General features: G+C 31.0%; 1 protein-coding gene across 1 annotated transcript in view; it reads right to left on the minus strand.

The window, feature by feature from the left end:
• LOC107448847 (uncharacterized) overlaps window positions 1–23,214 on the minus strand; it is a 42,757-nt gene extending 19,543 nt beyond the window's left edge. Inside the window, exon 1 of the mRNA XM_087150952.1 lies at window positions 23,021–23,214. The gene's annotated coding sequence lies outside the window, so the exon portion shown is untranslated. The remainder of the gene's footprint in view (window positions 1–23,020) is intronic.
• Between the last annotated feature and the right edge of the window lie 2,311 nt (window positions 23,215–25,525).

Genomic DNA, 25,525 nt, shown 5'->3' on the forward strand with positions numbered 1-25,525 from the left:
TCACAATAGAAGGCAGTGGTTTTTATTACTTTTCTTCTGATAGAACTTGATATTTTATTGGAGACAGATGAAAGAAATTTTATTTATTTCGAGTATGTTCCGGCTGTTTTCCTCTTTATCATCTCATGAATTTTACAAATTGAATAGAGGGCACTAAAAGCTTTGATATAAATCTTTTAAGAAAAGAAGACAACTTGTGCATTCAATCCTCAAAGACACCGAACTCTTCCGATTCGTAAATACTTTTATAGTCGAAAATAGCTTTGGGAATAGTTAAATTCTAATAATAATAACTCAGTGAATATTTCTTTTTAATAAAAATTGAGGCAATATCAATAAAATAAATTAGACATTTGGTTATAGTTAAATTTAAAATGTTTAACAATTACAATTCGAACGGGATTTAAATTACTGAGTCTAGGACAGATTGGATAAAGGTAAGAGTTAATGATAATAATAAAATGGACTTGATACATTAATATAAACGGCAATTAACTCTTTATAGAAATGCGATTTTTGATGAAAGACGTGGTCCATTAAGATCCAAAATACTTCCATTTTAAATAAAAAATGCATTATGCTTAACATTTACATATTTTATGCTTAATCATTTCGTTTTTAATACGACATAGTTATCGCAATTCACCCTCTGTAAGGAACGTTTTTCCTAGAGGAACGGAAATTTCAACTACAATGATTTTTGTGAATATCTATATTATATAAAACGCTAATACGTACGTATGTATGTATGTATCAATAAAACCGATGATATTTCTTTTCTCGCGCTGGCAACAGTTTTCATTTTTAATTGATTGGATTCGGCACGCAAGAGCACGTAGTGAGCAACCAGATAACAATAACCAGAGTGAGCATTATCAGTTGTTCAATTCAGATTCATGCACTAAAAACATGACAATATTTAATTTAAACTCAATTAGGAATTAATTAATTAATTGAAGTGAGAATGCTTTAAAAGGCCGCTGTTGAATTGATATTTTTCTACTGGGAGCTACCAAAACGTCTAAAAAACGTTTTAAGTGTTTGTATTGAGTGCATTGAATTTTTTTATATTTCGCGTTTATTTATGCATTGAATTTTCACGCTTTAAAATGCAGAATATTAGTGAAGCAATATTTGATAATTTATTTTGCTAATATGTTTCTTATTTAGCTAATGTTTTGATTTTTTCACCATGTACAATCTAAATAGCTAATATACTTTTTTAAAAGCCAATAAGAACATTGGTAGAATTCTACTACATAAGTACAATACTATGTCTTTGATGATAAAATACTATGTCTTTGATGATAATATATTATGTCTTTGTGCTAGAACATTATGTTCATTGGCGAGCGAGCGCAGCGAGCCATGATTCACGGCGTGAACCACATAGGATTGCGTAGCAATTCTCGGGGGTTGGCGAGCGTTAGCTAGCAGGGGGCGGAGCCTCCTAGTATATATATATTTTAAACTTCAACAACGCCAAAAATCTATAAGATATTATCACACACTTTTAATTGGGTACTTAAGACCGGCTACCAGGGTTCTCGCGGTCCTTGAAAATTTTAACCCTTTCGAAGGCCGTGGGAAGTATACTTACCACTCCTTTTTTACCACTTTTAGTTTAGGCTTCTATTTGTTAATAACTTCAGCTTTCTTGAAGTGCGTTTGAATAAAATTAGTAACCATTTGTTAGTTTTAAAAAAAAACGTGTAAAAGTTATAAATTACATAATTCCTTTTGAAGTTTGTAGCATTTATAAAATTTATTTAATAAATAAAGAAAAATAAAAGTCAATAAGGTCCTAATAATTCGTGTTAAATATATTTAGCAACAAAAACATGGCGTTTTTATAAACTAAATGAGTTTTTTTTTCTTACATCAATTACTATTCTTAAAACAATTTCAATTCCAAAAATACTTTAATTTACCGTTACTAGAAATAAATGGCCCATTAACCCTTTCGCGCCGACTGTCACAAATACGTGACAGCATAAAACCGTATCAACCAGGGTAAAAAGATAAAACTGGTAATCAAAGTAATTCGTTAGCAGTTTATTTGGGGCGGAGTTATAATTGTTTGATTTATTTTAATCACCATTACTTTATTCAAAATAAAACTATTTAGTTATACTTTGAACTAACATTGATTATATATATGATTAAACTAACCATAATTAAAATAAAAGCAAAGTAAGTCTGTCAAATTAGAAACGACTACATTTAAGTTACCGTTTTTTATTTAATTACATCCAGATTCTGATTTTGTACGATTGCTTTTCTGAATCACCCGCCCCCAAGGGGTTAAAGGGTTAAAAAGTGGTAACAAAAATGAAACAAGTGTCGATATTTTAATTTCTGTGTAACCACCACTAAAATTGCTTTCCAAAGAAAGTGTATATGCATGAAAATTCCAACTTCTAAGAGATATCATTTAAAATAAGAAATGTCGTCTAGTATTAACTTTTTACCACCACTACTAAAACTTTTCTAGGACTGCGGGAGCCCTGGGTTACAGTTATTTTCCTATGAATCTAAGAAATAGTGACATTAGAGTGGTTCGTTCTGGAGACTAAAGCGGCACATTAAAATATAAAGCCATTACTGCTTGTGCATATGTTTTAAATATTTTCATTTAATAGTGGCCAAAAAACTTTAAAAATGAAATTATTAATGTAAGACGCAAATATAAAAGCATACAGTTTGCTACCACTTTAAATATAAAATTCTCCCGAAAAACTGGAAAGTTTGCAGTTATACAATGATTTCGACCACACGACATAAATTTCGGTAACCTAATAATGTTCGGTAACGTTAAAATAAATATCGGTTACGAGACATGTGGAACTAATATTGGAAATTACGATAAATGATTCGTTAATATAAATTCTGAAACCGAAAAATTCGCTGAAAAACTGTGTTTGATGCATTTTAAAACACTATTGTCTTTGTTAATAGAATAGACATCTTAAGATGTTCACAATCTCTACACTTTTAGCACATCCATTACCTTGTTATTGGCAAGTCCTGCTGTCCCGCAGTGGACTGATCGTTAAGACACGGTTCCCAGCAGATCACCGAAGTCATCACTGGCTGCGGTCAGTGTGCGGGTGGGTGACCACTTGGATCAGTCTACGTAGGGACCGAGGGTGTGCGGTATTGGTCCTCGTTAAACTGTGCTACCGTAAAGTGCTCGACTTCGCGCGCAGGTCGTCGGACTACCGAAGCGGGGGTGCCATCCCCTCCGCAGAGGATCAAAATTGTGATGGCATGTCTTCGGATCATCCTCCGGGATGTTTCCCAGACCGTCGCCAATAGCCCATTGTGCAGCTCTAGTGCGACGTAAATTAACAATAACAACAACAACAACAAGTCCTGCTTTCTTCCGCGTATGTTCTAGTGCGCAGTTGCATGAGGATAAAAGCAAGATTTTCGCCGAAATCTTAGCAACGGAGAGAGTAAAAGTGCCGTTGCCTTGTTATTGGCAAGTCCTGCTTTCTTTCCGGTAGGTTTTAGTACGCAGTTGCCTGAGAACAAAAACAAGATTTTCGCTGAAATCTTAGCAACGGAGAGAGTAAAAGTGTCGTTGCCTTGTTATTGGCAAGTCCTGCTTTCTTTCCGGTAGGTTTTAGTACGCAGTTGCCTGAGAACAAAAACAAGATTTTCGCCGAAATCTTAGCAACGGAGAGAGTAAAAGTGCCGTTACCTTGGTATTGGCAAGTCCTGCTTTCTTTCCGGTAGGTTTTAGTACGCAGTTGCCTGAGAACAAAAACAAGATTTTCGCTGAAATCTTAGCAACGGAGGGAGTAAAAGTGTCGTTGCCTTGTTATTGGCAAGTCCTGCTTTCTTCCCCTGCTGTATGTTCTAGTACGCAGTTGCCTGAGGACAAAATCAAGATTTCGCCGAAATCTTAGTAACGGAAAGAGTAAAAGTGCCTTACCTTGGAATTGACAAGTTCTCCTTTCTTCTCCGTATGTTTTAGTACGCAGTTGACTGAGGACAAAAGCAAGATTTTCGCCGAAATCTCTTAGCAATGGAGAGAGTGTTGAGATTGTTAATAGAATAGACGATTTCTCCCAAAGAGTATGGAAAATCTATACGTTAGAGATGGGCGGAGCCTTTTTAACTATTTCGTTTACTAAGCAAATGCTTGCCTCGACTTTCGTTGATATTCGAAACCAGTGAAAGGATTCTTCCGATTCCGTTGCATAATGAACCCAATTGTTTCTTTGTATGACGAGCAAAACCACGCATCAAAACCGGTATTTGCTTACATTAGACACGAAATTTCGGCAAATATTTACGTTTTCGATATAAACTCGGTTTACAGTTAACTTAAATACGTCATAAAATGTTAAAATGACTAGTGGTTCATTGAAAGAATTACAAAGGAAATTCCGCAAGGAAACATACACAAAAGAGCATTAAGACGAGAGATTATATGAAATGGGTATGCAACTCACTTTAAATTTTCTGAAGTTATAAGATTTGTCATAAAACTCAAAGGCGATACATTATACTCATACTCGTATGAGGTGGTTATCTTAGCATCAGCCCCGCTAGGGGCTCTAACTAATTCATCTGATTGGGAATAAATAATAAACCGCCGAAGCGCAGCTGAAAGGTGAAAGTTGGGGTTCAGTAACATTTACTGAGAGAAAATTAAAATAAAGTAGCGGGATTAAACAAACAAATTTAAGAGAGAGAAGAGGTTTTTGTGGCAGACTGCCTCGCTTCCCCTAGACGTATTACCCCCGAGCTTCTCAGGTGCACAGTAGCCACATAGCCTCAGAGAAAAGGAAAAATGCATGATAATAAATGCACAAAAATATATACAAGTATTTACAACTATTTACAAAATTTACCGGACAAAACTCCATCGGATAGGAAAAAGGCGGTTGCCGGGCTATATTTTATTTTGTCTTTGATGAGCTCAAAGTTTTTAAAGTAGTTGAGAGTGCATCACAAGAGAGTGCATCTCTGAGGAAACTTGCACATAGTTCAGCTATATGCTCATCTATCTTGTTGATTTTTAAATCTTTTCTTAGATTTTTCATTCTCATGGATCTGGGGGCTCCAGTGATGCATCTGAGAAATTTATTTTGAGTACTCTTCAGCTTCTTCTTTTGAGTAGCAGTGGTTGTGCTCCATGCCGGGGCTGCGTAACTGATGATCTGTCGAATGCATTGGAGGTATAACGTTCGTTTTGTTTTGAGTGCGCGATACATTATACAGGCTTGCCAACTACCAAGCGTTTTGTAAAATATTTTATAGAGTGGTAGACATTAAAAACCAAAGCTTTCAAAATTTTGGGTAATTTTGCTAACATATTAAAAGCCTCATCACGAATGAGGTAAAACAAAGTGGCGTTGCATATAAACTTTTAAATTATTTATCTGTAGAGGTGAGGGAAATAAGTTGAAATGAGTAAAAAATAATACATTCAAACATAAACTTAGCTACCACTAGTATATATTTTTACAAAAAGAGTAAAAAGTTGCCTGTCTCGCATTGTATTTCAAAGCTCTTTTGAAAGCGGAATTGTTATAAAACTGTATACACCTTTCAATAATTTATGTTTCGAGAAAAACAGGAACTACTACGCTTTTAGCCAATTATTTTATAGAGTGGTAGATAATTAAAAGTTACTACTTTCGGTAATTTTACCAACATTTTAAAGTTTCACCACGAGAGAGTTGGAAAAAAGTAGAATCAATGTAGAAGTGAAAAATAACTTCAATTAAAATTTATAAAACAAAGAATAAAATAATACATAAAATCAAAACTTAGCTACCTCTAAAAGAAATTTTTACCCAAAGGTGTAGAAAGTTGGTGGCCCTAAAAATGCGTAAAAATAATCTTATTCTCATAGAAAAAAATTTATTACCAACAATGCTTACGTCTTATTTTTAGTTTATTTACGAGTTAGCCAACTCAAACTGCAAAGGCTAGTTTTGGTTTAAGCAAGGTTGCATTAAAATTCTGGGACAGATAATTTTTCTTCTACTTATGAGCAGTGAAAATTATTTTTTACAACAAAAGGTGAACAATCGGCCAGATAGAATTTCCAATTTTTAAGTTCGAAGAAATATTTTTTCTCTCCAATTAATAGTGAAGACAAATAAAAGAATATATAGGTGGTTTATTCCAATTTCCAAGAACGTGAATTCCAATCAAATTTCTAAGAACGTGACACGTTCTTTTTCTTAATAAAAAACTAATCCTTTAATATCATGGAGCAAAATATAAAATTTAAGAATCAAGCATTAATTGGATTAATAATGAAGTTCTGAGCCGTAATGGCTCAGAGGATAGAGCGTTTGCTTTCGAAAGAAGCGAACCGAATTCGAATCCCAGAGAAGGCTGGTTGATACGAATTCCGCATCCGGCTTGCACCGATGATGGTGTTGACGTAATAAATATCTTCAGTGGTAGACGGATCATGGGTTAGAGCCCCTTTTGCCGTCAGCCTAACCGTGAGAGGTTTTCGTGTTTTTCCTCTCCATGTAACGCAAATGAGGTTTAGTTCCATGAAAAAGTCCTTCACGAAGGCAAAATGTCTCCCAGTACTTGATTTCGGAGTTCTCTTGTCTTCTGGATTGGGTTTAAAATTACAAGGCTACGGAGTTGAACATTAGTAGTCGTAAACTCAAAAAAATTGGGTCTGGTGTTCAACGACAGTTATAAAATAAAAAATAAAATAATGGGATTCTGCAGACGTAACCAGTCATTTTTACATTCCTGCGGCGAAATGTTCCAGGCCTAGAAAAATATATCCTTCAATATTTACATTTTATTTTCATATGTTTGATTTAAAATTATTTTGATAACTCTGACGGAAAGACATTTTAGACATACATAATTAAGAAACTAACAATGCGACGTTTTAATCACCATATTCAGATTAATCAGCCTTAGAGCCATTTGTCGTAAATGCTACATTATGAAAATGTTCTAGATTACTTTATTCATTCTTCTTAACTAGAACTGAGAATGACCTTTAATCGTGGTCGATAACGAACCGGGGTAGTTAATTGGATTAGACATGTGATTTTTATTGCAGGAGATCGCTCATTTTGGGGACAGTATCGAGCCTAATTGGTTTTTGAAGTCATCATAATTCATCTCGATAATGCCGAATCCAGCGGGACTGTAAGTGAGTCTATCGGTTCATAATGTGGATAATCTAAATGAAAAGAAGAGAGAAGAAAAAATTCCGTCACGATGATGAACTTATACGGTATTGAGACAAAGGTAATGAACGTTTTCCTGACCGTTTAATGACGCAACCCCTAATTCCGAGGTGATTCAGGGGATAGAGCACTGGCCTCCCAATAAGGGGAACCCCGTTCTAATCCTATTGATGAGTGGTCAATGTAAAGAATAAGAGGCTCAGGGTATAGAGTTTTTGCCTTCCAATGAGGTGAACTGGGTTCAAATCCCAGCGATGGCTGGTCGATTCTTTCCCATATATGGGTCATTCTCACAAAAACAGTCATTTTCATGTCCTCAGTATATTTTATGTTTGTTTTACAGCTTACGAAGAAAAAAAATTCAGGGAAAGTGTCCTTCAGAATGCAAGCTAACAAAAGAATAAAAATAAAATTATCAATTTTTATTTTTTATTTATTTTAGGTAATTAAAATATACCAATATGTCATTCCCTCACTTGTCCCCACTGCTGATTTAAAAAAAGAAAAAAATTGTTTCTGAAATAAAATTTTTTTTTTTACAAATTCGTGTTTTTTATTTCAGAATACTGAAATATAGAATTCAGGAAATCAATTTTAAATTTAATTTCTGATAAAAATATTAACACAGCACTATTTTAAACTTTGTTCCCAGTGTTTCACGTCATTCCCTCACAACAATGTTCTTATGACCTGCAATCTTCTTAGAATAAAAATATTTTAATAAAAACTTCAGAAGTTAACAACTGGCATCATAGAACAAAATTGCAGTATGTTTCCATCTTCAACTTAAAGAAGCTTTGCTGTGGAATAAATTTGAATGAATCAAACCAGGTAAAATTTTTTACATTCGTCATTCCCTCATGTCATTTTTTAGAGTAAAATAAAATACAACTTCATCGAGAAAGTGGATAATTATATGTTGCTTTCGTGTATGAATATAATTGTAAGCGATTGACTTCAGAAATTAATTAGGCCTAACTGTTATTTTTAAATTTTATTGAATTCGTCATTCCCTCACTAGTGTATAAAGTGAGGGAATGACGCTGAAGTGAGGGAATGATTCAAGATGAGTATATTATCAAATTTTTTTTTGTTCAATCGTGCCAGCCAATTTTATTTCCCAAACCTGTAAAAACTATTAAATATATAAGACTAAATTATAATAAATATTAGATATACTTAGTATGTTATTATTTTCAAACTTTAGGTAGATGTAACTTAGATAAAAACATGTATTAAAATAAAATATCATTCCCTCACTATTAGTGTCATTCCCTCACTTTTTAAATAGTGAAAATAATTAATTTACTTATTAATTAATTTGAAAAATAAATTAAAAAATTAATAAATTAATTTATTAAATTAATTAATTTATTTATTTAATTAATTTATTTATTAAATTAATTAATTATTTAAAAATTAATTAATTTAAATATTAAGTATAATTTATAGGATATATACTTTCTTTATAATGCCATTACATATTTCTATTAATATAAAAAGTTTCAGAGCTTTTTATTCACTTTACTTTTTTGGGATTTTATGAACTGAAAAATGACAGTTTTCGTGAGAATGACCCATATATTCATTGTTTAGAGCCGACAAAAAAGGAGTACGTAGAAATTAAGTTGTATGTTACAATGTTACGATACCATTCTTAATCTAAGCTAGAAATTTCGAAATATATTGGTTTGAAACAATTAATACGACTTGTTTCCCATAAGTAAAAATTTCCAATGAGTCGCTTAAAGCATATCTTAAAACTCAAAATAAGCCACGTGGAATCGCTGTTTGAGTAAATTTTAATTTCTAGGTCACTCCTGTTCCCTAACAGTGTGGCTGTGAGGCTTTGGCCACATTTTTAATGAATTTAGCTCAGAGTTTTTTTTCTCACGAAATTCCAATTTATTTGAAAGTTATTGCAAATAAGTACCTTTTTTGCTTTAAATATTGGCTATTTTTACATAGTTGTAGAATTTTTTTTCCCTCACGAGATCTTCATTTTATAAGGTCGCTCTAGAGTAAATGTTAATCAAAAGTAGCAAGAGAGAGAGAGAGATTACATGTTACCAGATGTAAATCTTAACATTCATAATGGAATGTTTGAAAATGAAGAAAAAGCTTGGCAAATAGCGATAAAAATTGTTTCCTATTTGAATTGGGTATTTACACTTCAAGAAAAAGAAGATCACGGATGCCCAAACATGTGACCTATGACAACAGCACCAGCTGACGGCTTATAAGCAAAATGACGGGTTAAAGTTTAGCTAAGTTCTCCACATGAGTTTGAAAATTAATGTGAAGTAAATTAAATACAGCGACATATCGTACATCGAATTCGTTGAAATATAATTATTTCTTGTTTACCTTTTTAACTTAACTTAGATTTATTATTTGTTTATGTATTTTATTGTAATCATGATATATTTTTGTTTTGTCTGCCTGGCAACTTCGATGTATAATTAGTTTGTTTATGTTCCGCATGGCTTCATGCCTGTCTTTGTGTTAAGTAAGAAATATATTGTGAAAAAATTTAAAACTTTGTGAAATAATCTTTTTGCAGGAATAAAGAATGGGTTACTTAAGAGAATCGATACTTGACGGGCTTGAAATGGAAAAAATAGTTGCTAGTTTAAACAAATGCCACGTTTCAACAACCAATCAGGATTAAGATACCCAGACTAAGTCACGTGCAGGTATCCCATTGTTATGAGTCTACTCAACGAGTGAAACTACTTCTCATATATTTCTTCTTATTGAATCCCACAATCTGTATTTCTTAGGTTCATTTTTTTTTCAAGTAGAGATATTCATTTTCAATTCCAGGTTATCATCTATTTCGTTACGATTAATAAAATATTCTTACCCAAAACTAAAATAATTGCATATTTTGAAACCAAAATATTCCGTGTTTCGTGGAAGATATTGGCGTTTAAGAAGAAATAAATACAGATGAATGAGAATCAATTACAGGGGTTGGTGAGTAGAGCGATCAGGGGACGGAGACTCCAAGTAGGTTAAAAAATTGGCTATAAGACTATTTGATCTTCGTCCCACTAGTTCCATGATATTGGGCTAATGTTGACAAAAACCAAAATTTTTTTTAAGAAAGACTGTTAACCCCTTAACGATCGATTAATTTTCCTGAAAACGGTCGTAAAAGTGCCTATTTTTTTGGCTTTCGTATTTGTATTATATATTTGATTAGTGCTGCAACTAGTTTAAAATAAACTAACTATCTACAATTACCTTAAAAATATCCTGGTACTACCATTTGGTGTGTAAAAGGAGAAATAAAATGTTTTCCGGGCAAAAGAAACGAATTAGTTTTATTCTTATTAGCGCGTTACTACTGAACACTCCAGCCCGTCAATATCACGGGAGCGAGAAATAGAGGTCGAAACCTCACCCCGTCATTTTCACGGGAAGGAAGGGGTTAAAAATATACATTCTTATTAGCTTATACAGCCGACTAGACAGTGTTGCAGTTTCCCAGACAAGGCATTGATGTTCTTTCATTCTCTGTACTATCTGTCCTTATTGTGGAATTGACCTTTCAAAAACATCTGTCCTTTCAAGAACACCATATTAGGCGTTGGCCCACCTAATATGGTGCTCTTAAAAGAATTACCAACAAATCTGCCCTATTTAAACCTGAATGACAAGTGTCAATCGACGTTGGGCATTATCAAAAAATATTAGCTTATGCATCTTTCAAATTGAAGACAAACAATTCAATAAGAATAAACAATTCAAACAATTTAATAAGATTTTTAGCAAATTTATAAAAAAAAGTCGTCCACACTAGCCCCCATCTCTTTTTTCCTGCAGTTCTAAAAGAGTCTCGTGATATTTTAGTGACAAACATAAACTGTTATAAATAGTTTTCCATAAACGAAACTCATAAATATTTCTCTCATTCATTATGATTATCTTAATGAGATAAAATTTCCATTATGTATTATGTTAAATACATGGTATTATCCATAAGTAGATCAACGTACATGCATTATTGCGTGTGAGATATACTCGCATATTTAACGCATCGGCGTTTAGTCGATGAACAACAAAGCCAGTCTGAACCTTTTATTACAGAGAAACGAGCTTTTATTAAAGATCCTCCAAAGAATGAAGAGTCATCTTATGAAAAATGAGCTCATTGCCACATCCTTAATGGCGTTCATAATTACTCACATCGTTTTTAAGGCCATAGAGATTTTTATCTTTTGTAGTTTTTTTTTTAATTTTAACTTGATAAAAAAATGTATGGTTGAACTGATTTAGGTAATTTTAATCTCGAATTTATGTGATAGGAATTTTTTTTTTCTTAAATAGTTAAAGAATACTGCTTAAGCGCACGACTTTTACTATTTTAGTTAATTATTCATTTAAAGGAGAAAAAGTCTTGTTAAGTTAAAAAATTTATTATAATAGTTTACTAGTTAAAACTGATGGGATGGTCAACGTTATTCTCTTAACGTAAAAGTTTTTTTTTTTTTTTACTTAAACAACTAATATTCCTAACTAACTAGAGACATTGAAAAAGAATCGTTCCTTTTTGATACTGCTTTTAGATAGTATTGATTGGTGTCAGTACTTTCGTTCGATATTATCGTTTGTTATCGGCGGATTTTTTTGTTCGATAGTATCAAAAAACCTATAACATATAACAATTAGCTAAAAATCTGCTTTTCATACGGGGTTTAAAAACATTAATAGTTTCTAAATCGATGTTAACGAACATTGCGCAATGAGACATAATATATCAAATGAAAAATGGCTATTAATGTCCATGCCATTATTACTTAAACAGTATTGAAGGGGAGATTTTATCTTGAACGTTTTTTTCATGTATTTTGGATAATTAAAAAAAACAACAACCTTTTTCTGCTATAAATACTGGAATATTTATAAACTAAGCGTAAGTACTTTGCCATAACTGATTTTAATTTATTTTATAACCGTTGTTGAACAGCCGACCCGATTTTTGGGTTTACGACTACTAATGTTCAACTCTGCAACTCTGTAGCCATGTAATTTTCAACCCAATCCAGAAGACAAGGGAACTCCAGGATCAAGTAATAGGAGAAATTTGCCTCCGTGGAAGATTTTTGATGGAACTAACCCGCATTTGCGCTGCACGAAGAGGATGATCACGAGAACTACCCACGATTAGCTTGACGGCAAGGGGACTCTAACCCACGATCCATCTACAACTGAGGATATTTCACGTCGGCACTGTGGTTGGTGCAAGCCGGATGCGGAATTCGTATCGACCAACCATCGCTCATTGGAAGGCGACGCTCTATCCCATCTGAATAAGTCCATTTTGAATTAGTTATGGTAAAACCATCACGGCTTTACCATAACTAACTAAAAAAATTCGACTTAAATAAATATATTATTAATAAAATACCGTACATACATTATTAAAAATATAATTTAAATAATACTTCTAATGCAAAAATCTGCTTATCAAGTAACCAAAATGATTGAGAAGTAATAGTGAGAGTTGGTGAGCGAAGCGAGCTGGTATCCCAGATTGCTCCAAGTGACGAATAAATACCGATTAAAATGAATAACTGCATGCACAAGTAGATGCCATTGAAATCCACCAATAAACATTTAACAAATATGCATCAAATATTTAAAGGAGTTGCAATAAGAGCCATTTAGGCCTCAGATGCCCAGTTCTGCAACAACGAACGAACAGGAGTTGCAATTTTATACATTCGCTATAATTTTTCTGGGCTAAATCTGAGCTGCCTTCTTTTATGATTCTACTTTTAAGGACGCGATTCATTCATATACGTATTTCAGCGATATGTTAAGATTATTATAATTATTAAAGTTATTATATGTTAAAGTGTATTATGGATAACTTACGCGTAACCGTAGACAAAATCATTTTAAAATAAATTTATTAATCTAAGCAATAAATAAAAAAAACATATATGTTTTACTACCACTTTAAATATAAAAATAAAGTTTTAAAATTAAGTAATTTCTTTTCAAATCTTAAATATTGATATAAAATTTTGAAAGTGTTTTTAAATGTTGGCCTATAATACTAGTAGTATACTGTTTAAGGGGAATTGTCATTTTACTGCTACGGAGTGGGAATTTTTTTTTCTCCAGGGCCATTAAAGTTGGCAGGTAAGTGTCGGGCAGATCTTAAGACTTTTGCAATGGAATTTCTCAAAATATCAACGCGTTTTAGTGGATAATAAAAAGCTGTCCTCTCTAAATATTTGAGCTTTATTAAATACGTGATGGAAATTAATCAGGATTTTCTTGGGTGCAAAAAGAACGAAGAAACTATCTCCTTTTCACAAAAAGTAACATATTGTACCTGCCAAATTTTTTTTCTTTCCGAAGATTTTCTCCAATAGCAGTAAAATGAAAATTTAGTTATAATAATAAGCATAAATATAACTATTTTTGGTTAGAAAAGAGTTTAAAAATAACATATAAATATTATGCACTTATATAAATCGATTTATACGTAGTGGTGCTCGAAATCATTCTAAATGAAAATTAGAAATCCAAGAAAAGCCTCCATACGGTTTTTTTAGGTAGACCACTATGTCATTAAACCATCTTACGAAAGAGGAATTTAATACAAAATCTAGTAAAATTTAGAAAGTGGTAACAAATATATCTCTAAAAATGTGTTTAATTTATGAATATTATTGGTTTATCTTATTTACTTGTCAACCACCACAAATTTAATTTTCAAATATATATGATAAATTTCTCTCAATTACCTTTAAAAAAAATTTGGGTTCATGAGCACAATTGATCCACTTTTTAAATAGTCAGCGCAGACTACTTGTAAAAAACCATGTGGGGGTTTTCTGATGTAAGAGGGGATGGCAGGACTCACGTTCTTGAGAACGAGAGTTCGAATCCAGCCGGACGAAGACTGTAGTAAATGGTGACTGATGCATGTTAAATCTGCTGGATCACAAAGTCCTCCACGTTACCAGATCAAATTATAGCTCTGGAGTAACCCTGAATTGAAGATTGATCGTTCCCTGGTTCCGATCAAAATTACAATTTTGGATAATGAATGGGTCGGCCCTATAAACGGGTGTGACGCATGGGTGTAGCAGAAGTCGAATTCTTAACCATAGAGGGCGTTACAGGAAAAATTATATTCCGAAAAATCATATACTATGACAACAGCAACAAATCCAAGAAATAAGAAAAAGGTATTAACTTTGTTATTACTTCAAATGTAAAAATAAAATTTCATGTAAAATTGGAAAAATACGTAAAATTTATGTGTTATGACTTTCTAATACAGACTATTACATCAATTGGACTCTGTTTCACTATGAAGTTTTAAATCACAATAAAATATAAAGTAATCACTATATAGTGATTTAAAACTTTGTAACGGTACAATAATTGTAAAGATTGTTTGATGAACTGAACTACATAAGAATAGCTGTGCGTCTGAGGCCTCTTGCGGCCCTTTAAAAATTCATCCTGATTTTGATAAATGAGGTGGTCAGATCTCAAATGGAGAATTCTTGATGACAGACAAACGTTAAATTATGATTATGTACTTACGTACAAAGTGATGAAAGATTGTTTGATATAATCTCTTGTAATTATATACAGAGTATTGGTTTGAAAAAACGTTAGTACGAAATTAGCGATTGTTGTAATGATTGCAATAAATAGCTAATTTTTAATGTAATCATCACTTTAATTTTAAAAAAAATATCGTAAATGCATTGTTTCAGATCGAAATATAGCTACTAGAGTTGTGACACTGCTAATTTTAGTGATATCTTCAAGTCAGATTTAATTATAGAAAGCATTAGATATAGCCCCGCTACCAGCTTTCTACCATTCATCGGCACTCTCTCGAAGTATTTTTGGAGATAGTCTAAATATTCATTGTACGAATTTTAATTATCTAATATGAGTCTAAATATTCATTGTAAGAATTTTATTTTTTTAATATGAGTCTAAATATTCATTGTACAAATTTTAATAATCTAATATGAGTCTAAATATTCATTGTACGAATTTTATTTTTTTAATATGACTCTATAAATATTCACTGTACGAATTTTATTTTTTTAATATGACTCTATAAATATTCACTGTACGAATTTTATTTTTTTTAAATATGAGTCTAAATATATATAGTACAAATTTTATTTATTTAATCTGACTCTAAATATTCATTGTACGAATTTTAATAATCTAATATGAGTCTAAATATTCACTGTACGAATTTTATTTTTTTTAATATGAGTCTAAATATTCATTGTGCGAATTTTATTTATTTAATATGATTTGACGAGTCTATGTGCTCCTATGGGGGTCGGGGGTGACGGTTTTGACTTAGCTTTTTTTCATTTTTCATATAATCACGCTTTTTTCGATTGTAAATAGTTTTTTTTCTCTTTTTCGTATTTTTGTTTCTATAATTTCTATTTCGAATTCATTTATCTTTTGTTAATTACCGATATGTCCCTTTAGTTGCATTATCGCAAATAATTTAGATGAATAGGCAGGTGCCGAAAGGCAGAAACCTAATAAATAAGGCCCGGATTTTGATGACATTTGCATTTTTTTGCATTTTTGGACATTCTTTGTCCTTTAGAGCATTTTTTGAGATTTATAGGGTATTTTCTTTATACTTTTGGGGAGTATTTTGCATTTTAAAGCATTTTTTAAATTTTTTGATAAATTTTTCCAATTTTCATTATTTTTTATAATTTTTTATTATTACACTGGCTTCCAAACAATGAAGAAAATTTCTAGGATATTAACAGGTGAAGCAACATCTTTTCAAATTGAAGAAGAATTGTCAGTAAGTGTGACCGTCCTTTTCAAGTACGCACCAATAACATCAGTAGACGTTGAAAGAAGCTTCTCCTGGTATAAAAATTTGCTTTCAGACAAGAGACGCTCGTTTACATTTCAAAATATTAAAAAAAAAATTTAATAATTCAAATTTAATAATTAATTACAATTTAATTGTAATTCTGATATTTAGTAATATTATGAGATGGAAGTTGTTATATTCATTTAAGTTTCTATACAAAATGAAAATGTTTTGGAGTCAATATATTTTCCTTTTTTTGTTATTTTTGGATATAAAACATATTTGTCGAACTTTAATGAACGTAGAACAAGTATTGCATTGCTTTATATTTTTTGAAACGACTCATAATAATTTTGAAGAGTAAAACATTGTTTTAGTTCAATATTTTTACTTCTATTTAAGTCATGTCATAAGGCATTATTAGCGCAATTTTCGCATTTTAAGGGCATTTTTTGCACTTTTAAGGGCATTTTTACACTTTTTTAGGGCATTAATTGAGAATTTTTAGGTCATCAAAATCCGGGCTCTACTAAAATACTATATACACTTAAGCATATACGTATATAACTACTGAAATATATATACAGTCGGACCTCTATTTAACGAAGTCACTAAATCCCGAAAAAAAGTTCGTTATATGGAAAATTCGTTAAATAGAAAATCATCTTTTGAAATACTTACACAACGTAGAATAGGTTTTTAATTCATGGATACTAGAAATAATTGAAATTGCAATTGATACACCTTTATCTTGCAAATTATTATCTATCATTTATTTTATAAATCTTACCCATAAAAGAAATCTGCAATGAAAGTAAGAATAGAACAAAACATTATCCAGTGTGTTATACTATCATGCTACATATATTTTCCCCTGAATAAAAATGCTAAATTTTTATATATTAAAATTATTGCTTCATTTATTATAAATGTAATTTTAAACATACATTTTCACATGCATTCTTAATTTTAATTGCTATTGATAAAGTCTGTTAATTTTGTCTGAGTTTTTTGTTTGAAAAAGTGTTTTTTCTCATAATAGGTCTCGCATTTTTGTAATGCACCAAAAATTCCTTCAGGCGTATTCTCCTCAAACTGCAATCCACGTCGAATTGTTTCAAATGATTTTAACATTTCATCATATGAAAGTTTGCTAATTTCTTCATCATTTCCATCTTCATCTTCTTCCTCACAATTTATAGCTGTATTGTTTTTATTTTTCACACAGTCTAAAATATCTGATTCAGTTAATGTTTCGGTGGTTTCAGCTTCAGAATCAATAGAAAGAAAATCATTTATCCGTACATCATCGTCAATTTCGTGGTTTTCTCTTAGCTGTACCCAAATTTTTTTAAGTTCCTCTAAAGGAATATCATCCTCGTCCTCACTCTCCAAATTCTCAGCGTTGACAAAGAATCCAGCTTTAGCAAAACAGTTACGAATGGTACGATCTGTAACGTCATAGTTCCATGCTTTTTCTGTTATGCTTGCTCACAAATTGATCTTTGGCACTGATTGCTTATTTTTAAGCGCAGTGATAACTTTTCGTACAAATCTTTTGCGGTAGGGCAGTTTAAAGTAATGAATCACCCCTTGATCCATTGGTTGTAGCTTCGATGTAGTGTTTGGAGGCAAGTAAAAAACAGAAATGTTTTTCAGGTTTTTGTTGATTTCCTTCGGATGGGCAGGACAATTGTCGAAAATTAGAGCAATTTTGCGATGCTCTGCAATCATAAGTTTGTCCAATTTTTGAATCCATTTTTCACAAATGTCTGCCGTCATCCATGATTTTTTGTTGAATTCATAATCAATCTCCAAAGATTTTGTGCCCTTAAAACATCTTGGAGTTTTGCTTTTTCCTATAATTAAGGGTTTTAATTTTTGATTGCCAGTCATATTTGCCCCTAGCATGATAGTTATTCTTGCCTTGCTGTGTTTTCCTCCAAAGCATTTTTCATTTTTAAATGATAGGGTCTTTTGAGGCAAATATTGAAAAAATAAAGCCGTCTCATCAGCATTAAAAATGTTTTCTGGCTTATAATCTCTTAAAATTTTATTAAGAGTCTCTGCAATCTTTCATAGTCCTTATCACTGACGTCATTACTTTCACCAGACATAACTTTTCCTACAATTCCTTTTTTTCTTTTAAACTTGTCAAGCCATCCACTACTTCCTCAAAATTCATCGTGTCCCAATGCCTTTGCAAATTGCATTGCTTTCTCGGTTATTAAAGGTCCAGAGATCGGCACGTTTTTATCTCGCATTGCGTGTATCCACTTCAAAACTGCCTCATTCACATCTTCATAGACACATGTTTTCAAGCGTTTTGAACAAGGATTTGGTAAATCATTGTTTTCAATCTTATCACGGTTTCTTATTATCGTTGAAAAGCTGCTTGAAGGAATACCAAATTTTGATGCAATATCTTTTTTCTTCATACCTCTATCCACTTCTTGAAGAATTAAATTTTTTCCTTTAATGGTCCGGCACTTTTGCTTCGACGTTTTGCAGCCGCAAGAAAAGCAACAAGCAGCACTCTGATCAGCAATCAAAAAACAGGAGGCGATTTCGAGAACTGAGCTCTACTGAGTGAACAACGAAAATGTTGGAAGTTTTTCTAGAAAGGAAGTGAACAGTGGGGGTGGGGATAATAGGCCATGTCAATAAGGGACCAGGGACCACACACTTTGATGACCAATTCCCATTATCTTCTCTGCTCATTTCCTATTCAAGGAATTTGACCCTTTCCGTTGCATTTCCTTTATGAATTGCAAACAAAAAGGGAAAGGAATTTTACTGCTTTCTCTAAAAGTTAAAGGGATGCGAAAATCAGTTCAAGTCCCCCATAAAATGCGTCAACAAGTTAATAATTTTCTCAAATATTTTGGGAAATGGGGAAAGTTGATCTAAAAACTCAAAAAAAAATTCGTTAAATAGAAAATTCACTTCGCTATTTAGAAGTTATTTAACGAAGAAATTTCCAAAATGCTCTTGGTTCCACGAAAAAATTCGCAAAACAGAGAAATTCGTAAAATGGAAGTTCGTTAAATAGAAGTCCGACTGTATATATATATATATGGGTCATTCTCACGAAAACTGTCATTTTTCAGTTCATAAAATCCCAAAAAAGTAAAGTGAATAAAAAGCTCTGAAACTTTTTATATTAATAAAAATATGTAATGGCATTATAAAGAAAGTATATATCCTATAAATTATACTTAATATTTAAATTAATTAATTTTTTAAATAATTAATTTATAATTAATTAATTTATAATTATTAATTTAATAAATAAATTAATTAATTTAATAAATTAACTTATTAATTTTTTAATTTATTTTTCAAATTAATTAATAAGTAAATTAATTATTTTCACTATTTAAAAAGTGAGGGACTGACACTAATAGTGAGGGAATGATAGTTTATTTTAATACATGTTTTTATCTAAGTTACATCGACCTAAAATTTGAAAATGATAACATACTAAGTATATCTAATATTTATTATAATTTAGTCTTATATATTTAATAGTTTTTACAGGTTTGGGAAATAAAATTGACTGGCACGATTTAACAAAAAAAAATTTAATAATATACTCATCTTGAATTATTCCCTCACTTCAGCGTCATTCCCTCACTTTATACACTAGTGAGGGAATGACGAATTCAATAAAATTCAAAAATAACAGTTAGGCTTTATTAATTTCTGAAGTCAATCACATACAATTATATTCATACAAGAAAGCAACATATAATTATCCACTTTCTCGATGAAGTTGTATTTTATTTTACTCTAAAAAACGACATGAGGGAATGACAAATGTAAAAAATTTTACCTGGTTTGATTCATTCAAATTTATTCCACAGCAAAGCTTCTTTAAGTTGAAGATGGAAACATACTGCAATTTTGTTCTATAATGCCAGTTGTTAACTTCCGAAGTTTTTATTAAAATATTTTTATTCTAAGATGATTGCAGGTGATAAGAACATTGTTGTGAGGGAATGACGCGAAACACTGGGGACAAAGTTTAAAATAGTCCTGTGTTAATATTTTTATCAGAAATTAAATTTAAAATTTATTTTCTGACTTCTATATTTCAATATTCTCAAATAAAAAACACAAATTTGTAAAAAAAAATTTTTATTTCAGAAACAATTTTTTTCTTTTTTTAAATCAGCAGTGGGGACAAGTGAGGGAATGACATATTGGTATATTTTTATTACCTAAAATTAATAAAAAATAAAAATTGATAATTTTATTTTTATTCTTTTGTTAGCTTGCATTCTGAAGGACACTTTCCCCGAAAAATTTTTTTTCGTAAGTTGTAAAACAAACATAAAATATACTGGGGACATGAAAATGACTGTTTTTGTGAGAATGACCCATATATATATATATATATATAACCGTCGTTGAACAGCCGGACTCAATTTTGGGTTTACGACTACCAATATTCAACTCCGTATCCTTGTAATTTTGATCCCAATCCAGAAGACCTCTGAGGGTACTGATTCAGGAGCTCCCTTGCTCCTAAATCAGTACCCTCAGAGGTATGACTTGTTGTGGGAACATGGAGGACTTTGTGACTAGACTGATTTAACGTGCATCAGTCACCGTTTACTACACGGGATGTCTTCGGTAGGCGGGGATCGAACTCACAATATCTTGGACATGGGCCCAGTGGCTACCAATCAGGCTATCTCGGCCCAACTTAAATATATTTTTAAAAAAATCAAGATACATTTATAAATTAAGTTATAACAGTATTTTTACAAAATTAATAAAATGCTATGTTCATTTTACTAAACGCGCATTTTGAGGTGTGTCCAATTTTTTTCCAAATGTTTATTCTAAACTACTACTTTTTTCATATACTTATTGTGAGCGCTTAACAAACTACAACCGCTTTCTACAGCTAAACAATTTGAACTACATCAATTTTTTAAGTTTGTTCATTTTCATTAAACCGCAATTTAAATTATGTGTAAAATAAAAAGTTCTACAGTGATGTGCACTTTTTATTGTTGCTTGTTGTGATAATTACGAGTTTTTATGCAATTTTATTTATGTGCAAGCCTACTATTGATGTCATAACTGGACGGAGAAGAGAAGATTCATGAAAATGTTTACAGTTTGTGACATAGAAGGTGTAGTAGCTGTTATAGTCTAAATTTTTGGTTCATAGTGGTTAGTGGGATGAAGTATCTTTGTAGGATTTAAGTGTTGTGGCAGTTTCAGATTCATCTTAATTTGATTTTATTTTATATGTTTTTATTTAATTTTTGAACCCAATCCAGAAGACAAGGGAAGTCCTGGATCAGGTATTGGAAGAAATTTAACTTCGTGGAGGACTTTTTGATGGAACTAATACGTATTTGCGTTACACGGAGAGGAAGACCACGAGAGCCACCCACGGATAGCTTGACGGCAAGGAGACTCTAACCTATGATCCGTCTACCACTGAGGATAATTTAAGTCAGCACTGCGGTCGGTGCGTGCCGGGTACGGAATTCTTAACGACCAGCTATTGCTGGGATTCGAACGCAGTTCATCTCATTGGAAGGTGAACGCTCTATTCCCTGAGCCACCACGGCTCAAATATTTAAATTATAAAAATCAGATTAAATACTTTTACATGATTTTATTTTTATTAATTTTCAATTTTACGTTTTTTTTTAAAAATAAAAATGCCCTCTCTCATTGATTTTATTTTGTATCGAGAAACAGCAATTCTGATTAAGATTAAATCCCATATAAAAGCATGTACATATTTGAAATAAGTACACATATAATCGTTATTTTTGTCGTGCCTGCAATCATTTTTAAAATTGCTCAAACAATCTTGTCATATTCCGCGACGTTATTTTAAATTAATGCAAATTTGCAATTCAGAAACATGGCACTACGTCATAGATCATGTTTCGAACTTTATTTAAAACTTGACAGGTTGTAAATTTCGTTTCAAGCTTTTCAAGATTAAAATAAAGCTTGAAATCAGAATAAAATATATTGGGTTTTTCTAAACTTACATGTTCTACAACTTTCTCCACGAAGATTTATATATTCGTGGTCAAAACTGATTATACTTTCAGGTAAAAAATTATTATATCTTCGGGCAAAAACTAAAGAACTGCGTCCTTAAAATTCATTATTGACTTTCTGTTCTCAAATTCTTCATAAGAACAATTTATAATTTAATAACATCCGTGAAAATATTTATTTGAAATCATCACTAAACATATCGACAAATAAATTCTATCTAAAGATAATTTTAACTAAACGCAAGAATTAGTATTTATAAGAAATTCAAACAGCTAGTCATTAAATGGTTAACTGTTATTTTAAATTATTTGACATGCACATAAAATGTCATTTAAAATAAAAATATAAATATATACTAATTACCTTAAAATGGTGGATAAATAATCATACGCAAAAGGTGGAGGTTTGTTTTTAAAATTCAAGACAATGCTTTTAAAGTTAAATGTGGTAATTAATATTTAAAGAGAAATATTTTAATTGTTAACGTAAGTTCAATTAATATATTTTTCCCTTCACAAATAATTCTTTCAATTTTTTCGTAGGTGTGATTATTACGCATACATCATAACATTAAACAAATTTTGAGTTTTAATTTATTTATTGAAAAATACAAGAAATTTGCCACCATGTTGATTTTTAATAAAACATTTTTGGTATTTTCAGAAAAACTGTTTCACTAGAGATAGATAAAAAACTTTTCTTTAATGTAAAGTAAAGTAACAAATACTAAAACGTTACTTAATCAAATATGAATATCATATAAAGATAAACCTTATTTAATGTTTCTAAATATGAGTAAACATTTTAGAACATTAAAAGATTTAATTAAAAGTTTGAGAAACAATATCAAATAAGAGATAATATTAGTTCTACATTGAATCACAAGCGAATACAATATATAAACATATTATTGCAAAATATTCAGTAAACTTACCAAATAATAGACGATTTTGTAAACCAGATAAACTTTGAAAGCATGTATCAATAATTTTCCACGTAGTTTTCAACTTTGTCGATAAACACAGAGAGAAGAGCACGTTGCGCAGTTGTAGATCATCTTCCGAATTAAAGAAGTAATGTGGAGGTTGTTTTTTCCTCCCGTCTTTTTAGGAGGATTCTCTTTGCTCTGCGGTAACTTTGGTGGTATCGAATAGATGGCGCTCCTTACGCTCTTCTGTCCACGAATAATATCGTCCTACTTGCATGATAAAGAGGGCAGATTTTTTTTTTCTTCTTTTCTTAGAAAACATATTGAATTTTTTCTTCTTCTCTGGAATCTTGTTTTCGATTAAGGGAATTTTTATTTATTTCGCGTATTCCATAGTAAAGATTATGTCGGCTGTTTTCATCTCTCTGAACTTATCAACTTAACAGATTGAAAAAAAGGTCACTGAACGATTGGTATAAGTATATGTATTTTATATATAAGTAGATAGTTTTGCCTCCCTGCCAGCTGTCGCTCACTAATCCCCACAATTGCAGAGCGATCATTTATGTTTCTAAACGATCGAAAGATTTTTTATTTCAAAATTAAAAATTAGCTCAAAAGATTTCGAACTATTTTATTCCATAAACACATTTTTTTCCTGCAATGAAACTTAAATTGAATAATTTTGTTTCAACTTCATTCAAAAATTAGATTTTTATTTTTTAAAAATAAAAAATTTTCACAAAAGAGTTCTATATGCTTTATTCCATTAACACAGATTTAGTTGCGATTCCATAGGGATGAAATTCGAACCTAATCACTTTGTTCGATTAAAATTGCAACATCTAAATTCTGTTTTTTTTTTTTTAAAGCAAAATTGAAAATTAAACCAAAACAAAGCTCTAAATGTGTTATTCTCTTAGCCCAGATTTACATCTCGATTCTATAGAGATGAAAAGTAACCTAATCGTTTTGATTGAATAACATTGCAAATAAATTAGTTTTTTTTTTAAAATCAAAATTATCCAAAAAAAGTCCAAAATATTTTTTCACATTTTATTCTATCAGTACAGATCAGGTTCCCGATAAGATGAAACATAAATCCAATTATTTCATTCGATTGACCTAGCGAATTCATCGAAAAACTAGTTTTCTTATTTAAGTTTCTTATTCTATTTCTTATTTAATTTCCGGTTACTCGTTAAGCGTTTTTCGTATTACAGAATTCTTAGAAATACTGAGATAAGTTGATTCTCAACAAGTTTAAATAATTGTTTTGATTATTTATGTTGACGGTACGCAGTTTTATATAAATATATTACAAAAATTAAATATAACTCATCAACAATAAATAAAAACGAGTGTAAAATGATATTTCAGTATTTTTATCATAAAAAGTCATCGTTATATTAATAATTTAACAATTGGATATCAATATAATATCGATTATCCAAATATCGATATATTGATATTTTTGTATCTGTGATTAATCCGTACTCAATAGATAAATCGATATTTTCCATTTGTTAAGCTAATATATCAATATCGATAATAAATTATTATTATATAATATTATAGTAATATAAAGTAATATCGAGTCGCGATGGCTCCGTGGTTAAGCATTTGAGTACTGGGGTTCTATTCCCAGTAGTGGCACTCACCTTCAGATTGATGAGTATCAGTGTGTCTGAGATGTAAATGCGGACGGTGCACAATGTTGACCATATTGCCACCATCATACCGTTGGCTACAAAATTGTGGAACCTTAACCTCCACAAAACCTTTGGCTCACTTTGGCCCACATTGCTTTAATAAAGTAATATAATAAGTTAACTTTATAATAAAATACAGATTCATTAATTTCATTTTTAAACCTTAATTTCTGATCACGATTATTACTTTAATTAAAATTTTCTGGATTGTTATTTTCCATTTTGGTAAAGATAAAATTAAGCTGAAATGATTACATCGGTAGAATCGAAATATTGTAATAGTTAAAAAAAAAGAATATTTGAAGACAACTTCGAGTACAGTAAAAGCTTGATAAAATGAGAACGGTTGATCATGATACAGTTCATAATTACAAGTTTTCAAGTCACTGCAAAAATGCTATTACAGTATACTCTGGATATCTCAAAGTTGAAGGCACCCTAAAAAAATTTCGAGATAGCGAGTTTTCGTGATAACAAATTCAGAACTAAAAGTGCTCTAAAAAGTAGAAAAATACATTGTGAAATATTACTTTAAAAAGAACTTAATGAAGATTAAACATAAGAATAACTACTAAATAATATGGATGGTTACCAAGTCTAAATACAGCAATGATCATTTTATTTTTAAAAGTAAGACAAAAATAATTATGCATTAAATAAAAAAGAATTGGTTTATAATAAACTTAAATTGTTATTTTTTCCAAAAAAAATTAATTTTCTATTTCAAAAAAATAATCAGCCTAACAAGATTTTGAGAAGAAATTCTTCGACATAGACATTCAAATTAACATTAGGTAGA

Source organism: Parasteatoda tepidariorum, chromosome 9 (assembly GCF_982258835.1).
Source record: "Parasteatoda tepidariorum strain Cologne lab strain chromosome 9, Ptep-v5.0, whole genome shotgun sequence".
Lineage (NCBI taxonomy): Eukaryota > Metazoa > Arthropoda > Arachnida > Araneae > Theridiidae > Parasteatoda > Parasteatoda tepidariorum.